Here is a 6,000-nt window from a genome sequence, read left to right on the forward strand (position 1 = left end):
AGAAATGGGCCGCAGGGTGAAGGGGTAAGAGGACTGTGGTTTGCAATGGACTGTTCATATGAGGAGCAGGGTCACTAGTGATCTGCATTAGAACGACCTCTGTCTGGAGTGGCACAGTAAGTGAAACAGATGGGTTGGCATGCTACCCCAATCAATTGTCAATGGTTATACTGTTTGCAAGCATTTTCCCATCACATTTTGGGTGTTTGATTGCAGGTAATATGCCTGGAATCCTGAGCTTGACACAGCTTTCCACGCTCATCATTGCCAATGTTGTGAATTCTAAAAAGTTATAAATATGCACCCATTGAAGGAGTACTTCTATGGGTGCAGATACTCTTTTTTGGTTAACCGCTCACTATATATATTTTTGCAATCCAAAAAATGAACAAGTTAAAGCTCATAGTGAAATTAGGGCTGCAAAAACAATCTACACAGACATAGCAGACCTGACTCAGGGCCTCCAGACACAGCTAGCAAGCCAAGAATGCATTTATTTGGGGGGTGACACACTCCAAACACCCCCCGAAGCTACTACACTCCTGCACCCAGTGTTATTTGAAGCATTTTATGGATTATTGTAAACACTTTTTAATTTCACACATTCATGATTTTTTGTGTCTTCTCTTTTATCACAGTCAGTTTTAAGTACCTTGAATGCCATTCCAAGAAATGCCAGCAGGAGGGTTGTGGTGGGTGATACTCAAGACAAATTATTGTTTCACTTTTGGTCTCGCCATCTCTCCAACATGATGTCTTTCGTCGAGTTCAGCCGGAGCAAGCCCTACTTCCCACCGTCTCTGGCCACCCTATACCAAATAGAGAAATTCAAGATGCCAATGCTGATGAAATCCATAGATGTGGCTCATGACCCTTCTTATTTCAAGGCCAACTTTTTTGCCCCTTGGCACACTTTTGTCAAGCCCACCTCTGGATATCACTTCACCTTTGAGATTGACCACCGAAGGAAGCGGCCGGGGTGTCCACACTCAGGCATTGCTAGATGGAGATGCCACCGCTAATTGTAAAATCTCTTCTCATTCAATAAATACGATTTGCTTCCAATGCTACAGAGTACATTTTTATTTTGGCTGGTGGTTGACAGAGAAGGGACTTGCTGTTGGGTATCATTGGAAGTAGTAAGAGACCACAGCTTTGAACTGCTGCGGGTTGTTTAGGTCGAGGGACCATCCGGTCTGCCGAAGGCAGAACCGGAAATCCGGAGATTTAATGTTTTGGAGAAGAGGGGCTTGAACCCGCCCCTCTTCTCCCCTCTTCTCCATTGGCTGGCCTCTTGAATGCTGGCCAGCCATTGGAGAAGAGGTCCGTCACTCCGAACAGGCCCCGTCCTTTTCGGATTCGGGGGCGCTGCTGCCTTTCTCCGAGGCATTTCTGCTTCGCCTCGGAGAAAGGCGGTGGTGTAACATTGGGAACTCGTGTGTGCGCCTCTATTATTATTTTTTTATTGTCTTAATTTGTTCAAACTACTTCGAACAATTGCCCTGAATTTCTAGGGACATTCTTTATTTATGGTACCAAAAAGGCCTTTTGACTTCCAAACTTTTAAAAAAAAAGGTATTTCAGTGAATTTTACCAGAGACATAGAATGCAGCCTGCCCGGCTCCTGCACTTAGACTGGGCACGGAAGTGCGCGCGCTGCTCTGCAGACCACGCGCAGCTTGGGTCACTAACACAAATGCAACATGTCGGCTGCATGGTTCCACTTCGGTCCGCGAAGCCCGGCTTCAGTTCTCCCTGGACGGTCATCTTCCCTTTTCAATGACGCGTTGCTTTGGAATGTGAAAGAATCCACAAGGTCACCGGATTCGTAGCCCACAGAAGCCCGTGCGTTTATCAGTAGGCACACCGGCTTTGCGCACAGCTCTGCACTCTTGTGTGAATATCGTGGGGTACCTGCGTGTCCCCCCCCCCCAAACCCACCCCTGCCATGAAGCGTTAAACCAGGGGACCGGGCAGGACCGGACTGTCTCCAATTAACAGGCCGGCCCCGCAGCAGGCTGACCTCTTTTATTCCGGGTCAGCGCGGCGGCATTCACGGGGATCTCTGCGCTTTTGCTGAAACTGTTAAGTTTCGAAGATGAAACTCGCAAAGGCCTGCCTGGGTTATAATGACCTCGGCGTTGTGTCTGCTGCACGAGGAAGTGACCCTGGCGTTTTGTATGTGCGAAGAAGTCACCGTGGCGTTGTGTATGTTCAAAGACCGGGCCAAGGCGTTTTTTCTGCTCCATAAAATGATCCCGCTCTTTCGAATGCATGGCTACTCGCTGCACCCATGGCTCGCGTTTCTCATTATTATTATCCTTCCCAAGTGCCCCCCCACCAGGAACAGTATCTGACACACCAGTTTTGGTACACCCCCCCCCCACCAGGAACAGTAACTGACACACCAGTTTTGGTGCAGAAAACAAAGCTCCCTGCGTCCAATGCCCATCCTTGGTGCCACAGGCGCTATCGAAACCCGCGGCTGCACGTAACACGCGGCAGTTTATCTAATGAAGGATGTGAGATTCTGAGTAGAAACATCAGAAAAAGATCCGTTAAAATGAGTTTGGGTAAAGTTTCCAGACTGAGCATGTCTCCGAGCTGAGATACTGTAGAGGGGGTGGCACGCGCTTCTGACCGAAGAAGACCACCTTGATGTGTCGGCTGATCCCTTACCTAGCATTATTTTTATGGAGGGGGTGACGATGCTGCGTTCTGCAGCGCTAAGATGGACTATCGTCCGCCCACTAGCGTTTAGTATGTAACACAAACATTCCATGTACCTGAAGTAGCGCCTCCGCAGGGTTGGTGCGCTCATATAAGCCGTGCAGAATGGCGAAGCCGCCCCTGTGCCCGTCCCAGAAAGGTGCCCCCTGTGCCCTGTTTAGGCGCCGAGACGACTGTGCCATGGTCAACTCTAGGACCCCGGGGCGGCTGCAGCGCGAGGCCGCGTCAAAAAGCTCATATCGTGAGAACTCCAAACACAAAACAAAACTTCGATGAGAATTTAACGGTAGGGAGATGATTCAGTTTCGTTGCAATTGCAAAAATATGTCTACATGAGTGCTTTACTAATGAAAATAACAAAAACATCAGTATAAAAAAACACTACTGCCACTGTGAGGCAGGATTTAAAGAAGTATTGCTCTTGTCTGACTTTTTTATTGCATTTATTTCGCTATCACAGTGCCCCCATCCCCCACTCCCCAGTTACCCATCATATCCCTATCATAGTTGAAATAATGTTATTTTAAATAAAGGCAGCGGTAAAAAAAAAACAGAAAAATAGTACAATAACCAAACATTTTACACAGGGTAACATATTTGTCCCTAAATCTATATTTTTGAACAATACAGTAGTAAGTGGCATTTGTATAGTGCATCGTTTGGCATCTGCACACCTTCAATGTGCTATTGACTAACTCAACAGTGTTCCGTTTAGTGCCAGAATACCCGCCTGGCCACAGTGCGCTTGATAAATGCCATAAATACATAATGAAAAAAACAAATAGTGACCTCTGGGGTGGCACCAGTGCTGCCCAAATTTAAATCTGCACCAGACACTTCATTCGCTGAGCTATCTGACAGACTTCCATGTATAAAACTAACGTTCCAGGGCCCGGTGGGACACCATTATATTTTTCTCTCTGTATGTCTGTCTCTCTCGTCCTGACCTGACACATGCGCGTGGTTCACGGAAGACACGCGTGTGTGGTTACCAGCTGTGGGTTTTATTTTTTTTTATTTGGGGGTATTTGCAATATACGCCTTTACTCACATGTGAAATATTTTTCAAGGAAACGATGGATGCCAGGCCTGTTTACAAGTAAGGAAACCTCGCAGGTTAGTGCAAAGTACGCGTCATTCCATATAAGAGGGTACTGGTGAAGGAACGCTCGAACACAGAATTAAAGAGCTACGTTTCTCAGGGCACTGCTTTACCCCTCATAGTGACGTGGGGGCACGTGCATCCACGTCTCGGGAGGGCGCCTGCTCTTCAGCCTATGCACCTCACATTGGAATAAACACGTGTTTGTACCTCTCTCCCCAGGTGGCATCAGAAGTGAGGACCGAGCCTCCTGTCGGATTTTGCCTGGCAGCGCTGCCCAGCACGTGTCTGAGGTAAGCTATGATGCCCACACTCACGAAGCGTGTAAATGCAAATGCACAAGTCCTTTACATGTTTTGTTGGTTGAGGGCTAGCCACTTGCCATGGGTGGGTAACAAAAGTGAGGGCACGGATCTTGCCCTCCAAGTGTGTTCTCTCGCAGTGCTCAACGATACCCGTTTTTTACGTCTCGGCTCGAAGGCTACACTTGCGCAGTCTCGTTCCGAGATTAAATGTTAGGAGTGGGGCTTTAACCCGCCCCTTTTTTTTACCTCTTCTCCATTGGCTGGCCTCTGAAATACTGGTCAGCCATTGGAGAAGAGCATTGTCTCTCCAAACAAGCCCTGTCTTTTTCGGATTCGGGGGCGTGTTTTTTACTTTCTTTCTCTCCTCTGGAATGTAAACATTCCACCAATGGCAAGAGGAGAGAAAGAAAAACACGCCCCGAATCAGAAAACGCCGCTGCGTTTCTCCGAGGCATTTCTGCTTGACCTCGGAGAAAGGCGGTGGTGGGTGTGGAACGTCTTATGCCAAATGTGCTTTACTTTCGAAGAATGCACCACATTACAGCATTCTTTTTAGTCATGTGAGAACATTATATAGCAATATGAGGAGTCCATAGATTTTAACTGGCGTGGAGAGATTGGTGGTCTGTAGACAACTCTACACTGTGGCTGCACCCCCAGCCGAGTCTTGGGGTTCACCGGAAGAGCAATAATAACAAGTTACAGCACCTCCAATGGGCTCAGAGATGTGGAAACCGCTGGTAGGGAACAAGGTCAGTAGGGTGTTGGACAGCTCCCCGCTCGCTGTGACGACTTTCATTCATACAACCTAAAATTTAAATATAACTGGTCAGGCACATCATTCGTATTTGTTAGTTATTAAACGAGAACCGTATCCTCCAAACTTGGAAATTACTACCTTGATGAAATCAATAAATTGCAGTACTTCACATAGAAAGCAAATAGTTCCTGTCAGGACGGGCCTCCTCTGCCTCAAATCACCGGATGTCTGGCAGTGATGCGTAGCAACGGAAAACTGACTTGAGGAGATGAGGCCGCGCGCAGCACGCCGTTCGAAGCAGGCGCGTGGAGATATGTTCGCCTTCAAAACAATGGAAGAATGTTGACGCGCATAAAAAATACGTTTATTTCATGCCTCTTCTCATCCACTTTGGCTGCTGATCAGGTGCTCTCGCATTACTCTGCTGCAGCAGATGTTGGCGTCTTTGTTGTAATAACACATGGGGTTGAAATGAGTGCCCCTCTCGTTAACACACCATTTTGGGATGTTCTCGCCATCTCTGAAATGCATCTCCGGGGTCGACCATCTTTCAATGGAGAATTTATCGCCACTCAATAAAAATCTCAACAGACTACCCAAGCCGCTCCTGGCAAAGAGGCTGCAGCCTTTAGGCACACTGATCCCGGAAGTCATCGAACAGCTGCTCCCAACGGAGAAACCGTGTCGGTACGGGTACCTGCTTGGGTGTCATGATAAAGCCCCTTCCACGGCTAACCAGATGCAGTACTCCTCAAGTTTTCCTTCAAGATGGCCGCCGCAGTTGATGGGAGACTGACCGATTAGTCCTGTTTCTTTGTCAGTGAAGATTTTAACCAGTAACCGGCGGGCAAGTTGGGGAACAGTGTCACCACGCTCGTTGTGGGCAGCAGAGGCAACGGCCTCTGGCCGTCTTTATCAAAGGAACCGGATTAAGGTGAGTGAAAAGAGGGGGTGATACTGTTTAGAGACTCCAAGGAGTTAGAGTGCAGAGTCAAGCGGAATGGGGTGGGGGCTAAATTATTGTGCATATATGGTTGCACTGTGTTACAGGGGGGGTTATAAAAGTCAGAGAATGATATTTGCAGGGTGAGTGGTTCTGCTCA

The 6,000-nt window shown here is 47.8% G+C and overlaps 1 long non-coding RNA gene across 1 annotated transcript in view; it reads left to right on the forward strand.

The window, feature by feature from the left end:
- Positions 1-1,030, forward strand: part of LOC146870214 (uncharacterized) — a 295,346-nt gene extending 294,316 nt beyond the window's left edge. The window contains exon 3 of the long non-coding RNA XR_014959359.1: positions 639-1,030. This is a non-coding gene — a long non-coding RNA (uncharacterized LOC146870214). The remainder of the gene's footprint in view (positions 1-638) is intronic.
- Positions 1,031-6,000: the final 4,970 nt, after the last annotated feature.

Source organism: Triturus cristatus, chromosome 1_1 (assembly GCF_964204655.1).
Source record: "Triturus cristatus chromosome 1_1, aTriCri1.1, whole genome shotgun sequence".
NCBI lineage: Eukaryota > Metazoa > Chordata > Amphibia > Caudata > Salamandridae > Triturus > Triturus cristatus.